Source organism: Leuciscus leuciscus, assembly GCF_965113295.1.
Source record: "Leuciscus leuciscus genome assembly, chromosome: 7".
NCBI lineage: Eukaryota > Metazoa > Chordata > Actinopteri > Cypriniformes > Leuciscidae > Leuciscus > Leuciscus leuciscus.
In genome coordinates, this window is record NC_138731.1 from 46,403,863 (window position 1) to 46,416,362 (window position 12,500).

General features: G+C 40.2%; 1 long non-coding RNA gene across 1 annotated transcript in view; it reads left to right on the plus strand.

The window, feature by feature from the left end:
- Positions 1-794, plus strand: part of LOC309503916 — a 2,114-nt gene extending 1,320 nt beyond the window's left edge. Inside the window, exon 3 of the long non-coding RNA XR_014207936.1 lies at positions 46-794. This is a non-coding gene — a long non-coding RNA (uncharacterized lncRNA). The remainder of the gene's footprint in view (positions 1-45) is intronic.
- Positions 795-12,500: the final 11,706 nt, after the last annotated feature.

The following is a 12,500-nucleotide window of genomic DNA, read 5'->3' on the forward strand; positions in this document are numbered from 1 at the left end:
AATAACTTTAATAACCTTACTAACAGTAAATTTTGTACTTTGCAGGGATCTCGGTAAGCTGAAATACAAGTTTGATCAAGAATAAAAATCCTCCTGTAGACCTGAAAATCACTGAAGTGCCTGGACCATCCACCAGAAAAGAGGAAAAGCAAACAGAAAATGAAGCTGATGCACCTTTTCACTTTTCTAACTCGTTAAGTACCTCACGTGTCCCTTGTGAAGATTTTATAATTGATTGCATTTTATGTTGCAGCGAGTAAAGGTGCATCACATTTGTGAATTTCGTGAAATTACACAGGCAAAAAGACAAAATTGCTGATCGTGTGGATTCTTATTGAAATGAGTGAATTCACCAGTGAACATTCACAGAACAACAGATCATTTTACTCTACCTTAACTCTGTTAAAATGGAAAATGTTTTCTGCTTGTTGTGACATAAGGAATACTGTTTCCGGGTCGAAGCCTCTACTTCTACTTTCTCTATCTTGTTTCTAGATATTGAGAATACTCAACAACCATTTATGGGAACTGTTGATTCAAGTCACACATTTAAGCTTTTCAAAAGGCATAGTGTACATTTCAGTCTCCAGTCTCACGGCATCCCAGACTTCAACATTTTATGATTCAAAATAGCTGAATAACTAACCATCTGAGATTTCGGAATAGAGATAAAGGTTAGGATCCTAATTTTCAGGAATATTACAGCACAATGAGTGTATATTAGCACTGTTTGTTGTTTGTTTTTGGCATCTGATAGAGCTTTTGGACTTGGAAACAGTGACGTCAGACTTTACAAGCGGACTGAAACACGTTTTAAAATTAAGTGAAGATGGACATTTTTAATTAGTCAAAACTGTAATTTTTTACATTGATTTATTACATGGAACATGTGTTTTCCATGCATTTTGATGAGATGTCTTTTCTTGTGTAGCCTATTGTAATACACATGGTTGATTATTCATGTTACTTATGTATTATACAATTTTTTTTTGTGTGTGTGTATTCATTGATATTAATCTATTACTAGCTTTTTTTTTTCAAGTGCATGGAAGTGTATGTATTAAAATGGATCTAAAATATGTAATAAACAATTCTTATTTTGTATTTGGTTCAGTTTGTTTATTATAATAGAAGTTAATGGTGGTAACCATAGTAACAACATGAAATTAATTTAATACAAATAAAATAAAATTGAAATTTGGTTCCTGGAGGCACCCACAGTGGTTCCACACAGTGCCTTATATAAGAGTTCCTCAGGAAACCTGTGTGGTTCCTCAGAGAACCGCCCCTCTTTAAAGGGTGCCTAGAGGATCTACAGACGGTTCCGCCAGTGTGGCAAAGTGAAGAACCCCAAAAGGTTCCTCCAGGCACCTTTTATTTTTACAGTGTAGACTGGAGCTAAGCCGTTTAGGGCTTTGTAAGTCAGTAGCAATACCTTGTAATTAATACAGAACTTTATAGGTAACCAATGCAGTGATGATAAAATCGGTGTTATATGATCATATATTCTTGATCTAGTAAGAACTCTAGCGGCGGCATTTTGGACTAACTGTAGCTTGTTTATTGAGGATGCAGGACAACCAGCTAATAAAGCATTACAGTAATCCAGTCTCGAGGTTATGAATGCATGAACTAACTTTTCTGCATCAGAAACTGATAGCATATTACGTAGCTTAGCAATGTTTCTAAGGTGGAAAAAGGCTGTTTTTGTAACATATGAAATATGATTTTCAAAAGACAGGTTGCAATCGAGTATAACCCCCAGGTATTTTACTGTAGAGGATAAAGTAACAGGACATCCTATGATGTTAAAGTTGTATTGTGCAAGGTTTTGTGGGCGGTTTTTTGAACCGATAAGTATTACCTCTGTCTTGTCTGGATTTAATAAAAGAAAATGACGCGTCATCCAATCTTTTATATCTTTAACACACTCTGTCAATTTGGAAAATTTAGCGTTTTCATCCGGCCGTGATGAAATATATATTTGAGTGTCATCAGCATAACAATGGAAACTAATTCCATGTTTCCTTATAATATTTCCAAGTGGCATCATATATATTGAGAATAACAGAGGGCCTAACACAGATCCCTGCGGCACTCCATAGTTTACTGTTATGATCGATTTTTCTCCATTTAAATAGACAAAATGGTAGCGGTCAGATAGGTATGATTTGAACCAGCTTAATGCTTGTCCTTGAACACCAGTATAATTTTGTAGTCGATCTAAGAGTATTGTGTGATCTATAGTATCGAACGCAGCACTAAAATCAAGTAAAACTAGTATTGAGATACAGCCTTGGTCAGAAGCTAAAAGTAAATCATTTGTGATTTTAACGAGCGCAGTTTCAGTGCTATGATGCGGTCTGAATCCAGACTGAAACTTTTCATAGATATCATTTTGTTGCAAGAAAGAGCCCAGTTGAGCAGACACCACTTTTTCTAATATTTTAGACATAAATGGAAGATTTGAAATGGGTCTATAATTTGCTAGATTATTATGATCTAATTGTGGTTTCTTAATGAGAGGTTTTATAACTGCCAGTTTAAATGTTCTTGGAACATGACCTAAAGATAAAGACGAGTTAATAATATTGAGGAGAGGCTCTTCCACTACAGGTAACACTTCTTTCAGTAGTTTAGTTGGTATAGGATCTAATAAACATGTTGTTGTTTTAGATGAAGTGATAAGTTTATTTAACTCTTTTTGTTCTATAGTTGTAAAGCACTGTAATTGTTCTTTCGGGGTGATAATTGAAGCTGAATTATAAGGCGCGATTGAAGATTGAACGTTTACAATTGTGGTTCTGATGCTTTCTATTTTCTCAGTGAAGAAGTTCATGAAATCATTACTACTGAACTGTAACGGGATATTTTGTTCGGGTGACGTCTGTTTATTTGTTAGTCTAGCCACGGTGTTAAATAAAAACCTTGGATTGTTTTGGTTGTTTTCTATTAGTTTGCGGAGGTGCTCAGCCCTGGCCGCTTTTAGGGCCTTTTTATAACGTGACATACTGTCTTTCCACGCGATTCTAAAGACCTCTAAATTAGTTTGTTTCCATTTACGCTCTAAAATACGGGTTTCTCTCTTTAAAACATGCGTAGTATTGTTATACCATGGTGCTTTATTTTTCTCTCTGACCTTTTTTAATTTAATAGGTGCAACCACATCCAATGTTCTAGAGAGAATGGTGCTCATATACCCCTTTTCCACCAAAAAAGAACTGGTTCGGAACTGGTGCTGGTTCAAAGTTGGTTCAACTTGCGAACCTTCTCAGAACCTGTTTGTTTTTCCACTGACTAGAGAGCCCAGCGAACGGCGTCATCACTGTGTACGTTGCCATAGGCTACGTCTTAAGTCGGTGTACACCACCTGCAAATCCAATAACATCAGCAATTTTCTGATTTCTGTAAATGAATATAAAACTTGCAGCACAGGGTGAAGTCAGTATACATTAACTACGATATGAGACACATGCAAATTTAATATAAAACTATGTAACGTCGGTTAAATGGCGCTCTGTTGCGCGGCAGGATTTTGAACACGGTCCTGAGCCGTTGCTGGGCGCCGCGGACAGACGCCGAAAGGCACCGCCGGTGTGTGTACACTTCTAGAGAATAATGCGTTCGAATTTAAAAGACACGGCGCGTCGCTGAGCTGAGCTGCTCGGTGTGCGACCCCCTTTAGCTTTCCTAGAAACACTTGCGCCAAATTCAAACATAACAATTACAATGGCGGAATACATCGTCTTTCTGCAAATGTTTCTCCTTGCTTTGCGATCCTATATTTTTTTTTTTTTTTTTTTTTTTTCATATTTATTTATACAGGTAAGTTGACTGAGAACGAGTTCTCATTTACAGCAACGACCTGTGTAGGTCAACACACAAAAAAACACAAATACAGCCAAGAGTGCAATATACAGTAAAACAAGCTAAATAATTTAAAAGCAATTAAAAGGAAAGCAAAAACAAATCACAGAAAACAAACACAATCAGTAATAAAATGATCCTTAAGCAGACGTCTAAAATGGTTTAAAGGCATCAGATCATCCAGTTTAAAAGTACACTGTAATTCATTCCAATAGTGAGGGGCATAAAAACTGAAAGCAGATCTACCCAATTCAGAGGAGATCTTTGGGATCTGTAGTAATAGCCATCCCTGAGCTCTGGTCTGATAACCAGACCTTCTAACAGATAAAAGTGAATTAATATAAGATGGTAATTTGTGCAAAAGAGCTTTGTACACAAAAAGTGCAAAATGCATGTCTCTACGAGATTTTAAGGGCAGCCAATTTACTTTCTGATAAAGTATGCAATGATGGGTACTAAACCTGTCCCCTGTAATAAAACGAATGGCACTATGATATACAGCTTCAAGAGGTTTTAGAACAGAAGCAGGGGCATGCATATAGATTGTGTCTCCATAATCAATGACAGATAAAAAAGTAGATTCAACTAATTTTTTTCTATTATTTAGAGTCAAACAAGATTTATTTCTATAAAAGAAACCTACTCTAACTCTTAGTTTCTTTACCAACTCATCAACATGCGTTTTAAATGAGAGTCTGTCATCAATCCAAATCCCCAAATATTTATAAACATTAACACGGTCGATAGAGGCCCCATCCAATGTGGAAAAACATAAATCATCACCTATTTTCTGTTGTTTATTTGAAAAGAGCATGTACTTGGTTTTACCTTCATTAACTACCAGTTTCAATTCAACAAAGACCTTCTGTATAGCTGTAAAGGCCGATTGTAGCTCTAAATGGGCCTGGTCAGCTGTAGGGGCAACGGCATAAATAACTGTATCATCAGCATAGAGGTGGAGTTGGCAATTTTTTATAGCTGAACCAATATTATTAATATAAATAGAAAAAAGAACTGGACCTAAAATCGATCCCTGCGGAACGCCCTTCAAAAGCTCAAGAAAACCAGATTTGACACCATCAGTGGAAACACACTGAGTTCTATTTGTCAGATAATTTTCAAACCATCTGCAGGCCACCAAGTCTAGTCCAATTGATGAAAGTCTATTTAGAAGTAAAGAATGATCCACAGTGTCGAAGGCCTTAGATAGATCTATAAACAGGGCTGCACAATGCTTCTTTTTATCTATACCACTTATAATGTCATCCAGTACCCGAGTAACAGCAGAGGTGGTGCTATGACCAGGTCTGAAACCTGACTGATATGATTTCAAAATGCAATGTTCATCTAAAAAGGAGCGCAACTGCAGATTTACTATTTTCTCAAATATTTTCACAAGACATGAAAGCCTTGAAATAGGTCTGTAATTGTTTAAATCTTTGGGATCACCACATTTAAAAAGTGGACGTACCAGGGCCATCTTCCAAACCTTAGGAATTATTCCTGTTAACAAGGATAAATTAAAAATGTGGGCAAGTGGCTCAGCAATAATAGTTGCAGCAAGCTGCAAAAGACAGGGATTAAGATCATCTGCTCCAGGAGCAGTTTTTATATCAATAGTTAGAAGAGCTTTGAAAACTTCCTCGTAGCTAACCCGCTGAAATGAAAAAGATGGATTCATAACTTCATCTGACAAAATATTGGAAGAGAGAGCTGTTTCTCTTAACTTGGTTCTAGCTACACAATCAGACCTTTCTGGGAGCACCACATCATTACAAATTCCACCCTCAAACAAATTTCCAGCTGTAACAAAATGTTGATTAAACGCATCACATATTTCAATTTTGTCATTTACAGTTTTAGAATGAAATGTAATCGTATTAGGCAGAGAGGAGTGGCAACTTCGTTTTAGATATTTTATGGCTTTCCAAAATTTACTCGGATCACCTTGACTACTAGAAATTGTATTTAAATAATAACTTGATTTTGCTTTTTTCACAGAGATGGTGCACTTGTTTCTGAGTTGTTTAAATGTAAGCCAGTCACTACATAGTCCAGTTTGCCTGGCTTTAGACCAAGCTTTATTTCTTAACTGCAATAATTCTGAAAGTTCTGTAGTGAACCATGGGTTTATCCTGTCTTTAGTTCTATATGTCTTCATAGGAGCATATTTGTCTGCCACTGAATTAAAAATACTTTTAAATGTTTCAACAGCCAGTTCCACATCTGAAATATTAAGAACACTTGATAAATCAGAATAATAAAGATCACAAAGAAATCCTTCATTATCTAGATTTTTTAAACTCCTTTTTGTAACGAGTCGGGGTTTAGTTTTAATTAATTTAGTATTTCTAACACAGACTATAGGAGAATGATCACTAAGGTCCATAGCAAAGACACCACTATGAGGGTATTTATGAGGATTATTCGTAAGGATTAAGTCTATCAGAGTTGATCTTGAAGGGTCTTTTAAATTAACTCGAGTAGGTTCCATGATCAATTGTGACAAGTTCATATCAACACAAGCTGTTCTAAAATAAGCAGAAGAAGGGGATAACCAATTTAAATTAAAATCACCAAGTATCACAATCTCATTTTCTAAAAAAGGGATAAGTAATTCAAAGATAGAAGTGACTGCTTCATGTGTAGCAGATGGAGGGCGATAAACTCCAACAACAGAGACAGACACATTACAAAAGATTTCAACATTAATAACAAGAAGCTCAAATTGTTTAGAAACAGACCTACTAAAAGATTTTATGGCCTTAAAATCTTTATGCACATACATACAGACACCTCCACCCTTTTTTTCTCTATCACATCTAAAGACATTATAATCATTAATTGCAATAACATCATCACCATCAGATGATTTAAGCCAGGTTTCAGAGCACACTAAAATGTCGGGTTTAGAATCATTTACCCACAAGTCTAGCATGTCAAATTTAGGGATAATGCTTCGAACATTTATGTGCATAAACCCAAGACCTTGTCTTGTTTTAAAATCAGAGGGGCAATATGATGTTTGTAAAGGAGCTAATATAGGCAAATTACAAGTGCTTACATTGCTAGATAAATTAATACGTATGAGATTTTTATGCATAGCATAACTAGAAAGCCCAAATGTATCTGAAGGTCTATGTGAAAAGCGCGTTGAAATTATGGTAGGGATTACTTGCCCAAGATTTGAGGTGTTATCATGCAATGTAGTACCACATCTGACCATTTGTGTATTGATTAATGAGCAGCTAATATTGTCAATATCCAATTTTGATTTAGATGTCCTAACAATGTCCCTTCAACTGATATTGTTCAGAGGGAAGTCAATATGAGAAGACAGTAGGTGAGCCCCTTTTTCATTTAGATGACACCTATCACGACTAAAAAGTTCATATTTTCCCCAAAAAGAATCAAAATTATCAACAAAGGGAAATCCATTTTCTTGACAATAATTTTGTAACCATACATGGAGAGACCACAAACGGCTGAATTTCTCACCTTCTGTACGAAGAGAAGGAATAGGACCGGAAACAACAGGTAGCATCCCTACTTCTTGGATAAGGCCAAGTAGATTTATAAAGTCTTTCTTTAGAATCTGTGAGCTTCTGTCCATGACGTCATTAGAGCCAATATGAATAACAAATCGTTCTATGTTAGGGAGTTGCTTGTTAATTGTAGGAAATACTGCAATTAAATCCTTTACCTTTGCTCCAGGATAACAGAGAATTCTTGCATTGTGGACTTTAACTTTGCGAACCATTGAACTTCCAGCAATAACTGTGCTTGGTGTAAGTTGAGTGCGACGAGGCATACCAGCTGCTGCAATTAACGTGTTGTTGATATTTTCTTTGGGCCGAACTGAGCAATCAGCTTTACGAAGCCCAGGAGAAACACAAGACGAAAACAAACCTGGGTCATCTCGCTCTCGCTCTCCACTGCACAATGTGTTTTCCCTGTAAATGGCCGAGGTAGGATCCAATGGACCCATGTTCATTTCCTGAGTGTCGCACAGCGAAGCAAAGCGGTTTTGAACTGGGACAGGATCAACCTCCGATATTGGAGATGGACGAAACAGGGATTTTCCAGGGGGTATTAAAAGAGAATTGCCAGCTTTGCGTTTTCTCCTTGTAACATTCGTCCAGCTGTTGACCAACGGAGTGGAAGAGACCATTTTCTCCGGAGGTGAATCATCATCTTCAACCAGCGTAGAATTAATAGTAAGCAGTTGTTTCTGATTTCCTCGAAGTTTTGAAATTATAATGTCTCTTTCTTGTATCTTTTCCTGCAGCCCGATTACCAATTCTTGTAGTTCAGCGATGCGTTTGCAGTTCTCACAAATAAATGTTTGCCCAACGGCAATTGGGCTATGTTCGACATGATTAAAAACTTTGCCCATTTGGCAGACGCCACAAGTAATTGCTTTAAAATCATCCAAAGTGTTAAAAAAGTCATCCTCGTGGCAATGAGAGCCATCAGACAGGCAGTTTCTGGCTATATCACGATTCATGCTGTAACATGCGGAAAGAGTCTCCGGATGCCCTGTATATTATTTTAAACTGTGATATTGGGGTCAGAAGAAGACGTTTAGAACACATTTGTGCTGTTCGGACGGAGGTTACGTTCGAGAAGAAGTTCGACAATAACCCCGCCTCCAGCATGACGTGGTTAAAGAACGGTTCTAGTCCAGCAAAGAGTTGGTGCCGCTTTGGAACCAATTTTCCTGGCCGAGAACCGGTTCTTTGGCTGTCGAAACACAAAGAACTGGTTCGCGAGTAGGCACCGGCTCTGAACCGGCACCAGCACTGCCTTGGTGGAAAAGGGGTAACTGTGCTAGTTAGTTCTTCTAGTTCATCTGTTTGTTTGGGTTCAGGCAGCAGCTGAGACAGATTAGATAAGCAATTTGAGAAATTATCTATGGTGGATGGGAGGATTGTTCTGCCTGGTTGATAACGCGACGCCGCATGACATATTACAGCAGTACATAATATGCAAGTTACCATGTAGTGATCAGTGACTTCATCACTTGGAATGATATCTATATCGGTTGGATCGGTTCCATGTGATATAATTAAATCGAGTGTATGATTAAGACGATGTGTTGGTCCTGTGACGTTTTGCTTGACCCCAAATGAATTTAATAAATCTGTAAACGCAGCTCCTAACGCATCATTTGGATTATCTACGTGTATGTTAAAATCTCCAACAATTAATGCTTTATCGACATTGACTAATAGGTCTGAGAGAAAATCTGCAAACTCTTTTAGGAAATCAGCGTAAGGCCCTGGCGGTCTATATACGGTAGCCAAGGCTAGAGATAATAGGGATGTTTTTCTAACATCTAAGAGCGTAACATTTAGTACAAGTACTTCAAATGAAATAAACTTATAACCCGTTTTCTGAGTAACATTTAGAATATCTTTATAAATGGTTGCAACACCTCCGCCACGACCAATCAGACGGGGCTCATGCTTATAACAGTATCCAGGAGGAGTAGACTCATTAATACCGAAATAATCATTTGGTTTAAGCCAGGTTTCAGTAAGGCAAAGTACATCGAAGCTATTATCTGTGACTATTTCATTTACAATAACTGCCTTAGGTGTGAGTGATCTAATGTTTAGAAGACCTAGCTTTAGAAATAGTTTTTGTTTACTAATAGCAACATTTTCTGTTTTAATAACAATTAGATTTTTCCTAGATCCTGCATTAGATTTATTATTTGATCTCACTAAACGAGGAATAGACACGGTTTCTATGCAATGTTCTACACTAGTATTTATATCAGTTGAATTGGTGCAGCAGAGACTATGATTTGGACTTTTGGTTACTAGTCAAAGGGTATTTAACATTTTGGAGATGTTATCTGACAGAAGATCCGCTCCGAATCTGCTTGGGTGTAAGCCATCAGCACGGAAAAGCCTAGGACGCTCCCAAAACAGATTCCAATTATTTACAAAGAGCAGTTTCTGCTCATTGCACCATGACATTAACCATTCATTTAGCGCAAATAATCTGCTGAACTTTTCATGCCCTAGCCTAGTCGGTACGTGGGAAGCGGTCCTGACACAATGATCGTTGTTTCAGGCGATGTGCTGCGTACCATATCGATTAGATTCCTTCTGTTCACTCCCGCGTGCAGGACCACAGTTCCGACGCGCTCGTCACCGTTCAGGATCTCGGGAACGCGAGCAGCGATTTCAGAAACACGAGCACCAGGAAAGCAGTGACTTTGCACCTTACTTTTACCTAACGTAGCGTGTACGTGCCGAACGATGAAATCGCCGATGATCACAGCATCGCGTTCTGTTTCGCGTAGAGGGGAGAAGCGGTTTTGTGTGGATAACTCGAAAACCGGGAGGGTCGGAAAAAGTCTTGGTCTAAACCTGACTCGCGTCTTCCGCTGCGGAACCACCCAGGCTTCGTGGTGGCGTGTTGGAGCCGGAGTGAACGAGACCATGGCTGATCGCGACCGATGCTGAGGAACGCACGGAGTAGACGCGGTCGGAGTCAGCGGGTTAGTAACGTTAAACACTGATTTGTGTGCATCGGCGCGTGATGTTTCAAGAGCCAAACACCGGTCTCTCAGCTCGGCCTGTCTCAATAAAAGGTCGTGGATCTGTTTCTCAACAGCTTCCAGCTCAGACTGCAGTGCGTGCAGCTCAAATGTGTCCTCACCTGCACCAAAAGGTAGACTACTTACATCTGATATATTCGCCATTTTAACAGATGGACAGTGAGTTAGCAACGAAGCTACCAGTGATGCTATCAATATTAATACTAATTTATGACTGAAGTCTTGGATATAACCCGACGCACAGCGGACTCTTCCCTCCACAGACGCACGTCGTAAATTAGGGAATGAACTTGCGCTCCCGGGGGTGGTTCAGGGAAAAGAGGAGGCGTGTTCCGGCACAAACGTTCCCTGGTGCTATTGTCACAGGCCGGGGTGGGGACAGAGCCTGGTGGTCCACCACCCGCACCACTACCACTCTGAGGAGCTACACCACAGGGACACCACGATACAGGACACAAGATAAGATAAATCAAGTGACTTTATTGGATATTAAAACATACTTAAAATGGCATCAGCATGAAAAACTGACGGGAGAACTAAAACTCTCTTTTCTTCAGAGCGACCAGAGGACTCAGGATACTCGGCGCCCAAGGGTCCTCAGACGAGCAACCCCGAACAGCGGGAGGAGCAGGCTTGGTCTATTTCTTCAGAACAGCGGTAAGACACAGAGTACTCTGAACATGAGGATCTTCCAGTCGATAACTCAGAGCAGCGTGAGGGACTGGCTTTCTCTGTTCTCTCAGGACAGCAGTAGAACTCAGAACACTCGGGACACAAGGACTCTTCAAGTGAGTAACCCAGAACAGCGTGGACGACTGGCTTTCTCTATTCCCTCAGGACAGCAGTAGAGCTCAGGAGGTAGCAGTCTTCAGGTGAGTACCCAAAACAGCGGGAGGAGCTGGCTTGCTCTGTTTCTTCAGAACAGCGGTAAGACACAGAATACTCTAAACATGAGGATCTTCAAGTCGAATACCCAGAGCAACGTGAGTGACTGGCTTTATCCGTTTCCTCAGGACGGCGGTGGAGCTCAGAATACTCAGGATACAAGGACTCTTCAGGTGAGTAACCCAGAACAGCGTGGACGACTGGCTTCCTTTATTACCTCAGGACAGCAGTAGAGCTCAGGATACTCGGACTAGGAGGATCTTCAGGTGAGTACCCAGAACGGCGTGGACGACGGGCTTTCTCTATTCCCTCAGGACAGCAGTAGAGCTCAGAATACAAGGACTCTTCAGGTGAGTAACCCAGAACAACGTGGACGACTGGCTTCCTTTATTACCTAAGGACAGCAGTAGGGCTCAGGATACTCGGACTAGAAGGGTCTTCAGGTGAGTACCCAGAACGGCGGGAGGAGCTGGCTTGCTCTGTTTCTTCAGCACAGCGGTAGGACACAGAATACCCTGACCATGAGGATCTTCAAGTCGATAACCCAGAGCAGCGTGAGTGACTGGCTTTATCCGTTTCCTCAGGACGGCAGTGGAGCTCGGAATACTCAGGATACAAGGACTCTTCAGGTGAGTAACCTAGAACAGCGTGGACGACTGGCTTCCTTTATTACCCCAGGACAGCAGTAGAGCTCAGGATACTCGTACTAGGAGGGTCTTCAGGTGAGTACCCAGAACGGCGGGAGGAGCTGGCTTGCTCTGTTTCTACAGAACAGCGGTAAGACACAGAATACTCTGAACAGCGTGGACGACTGGCTTCCTTTATTACCTAAGGACAGCAGTAGATCTCAGGACACTCGGACTAGGAGGGTATTCAAGTGAGTACCCCGAACGGCGGGAGGAGCTGGCTTGCTCTGTTTCTGCAGAACAGCGGTAAGACACAGAATACTCTGAACAGCGTGGACGACTGGCTTCCTTTATTACCTCAAGATAGCAGTAGAGCTCAGGATACTCGGACTAAGAGGGTCTTCAAGTCGATAACTCAGAGCAGCATGAGTGACTGGCTTTTATCTGTTTCCTCAGGACGGCAGTGGAGCTCAGAATACTCAGGATACAAGGACTCTTCAGGTGAGTAACCCAGAACAGTGTGGACGACTGGCTTTCTCTATTCCCTC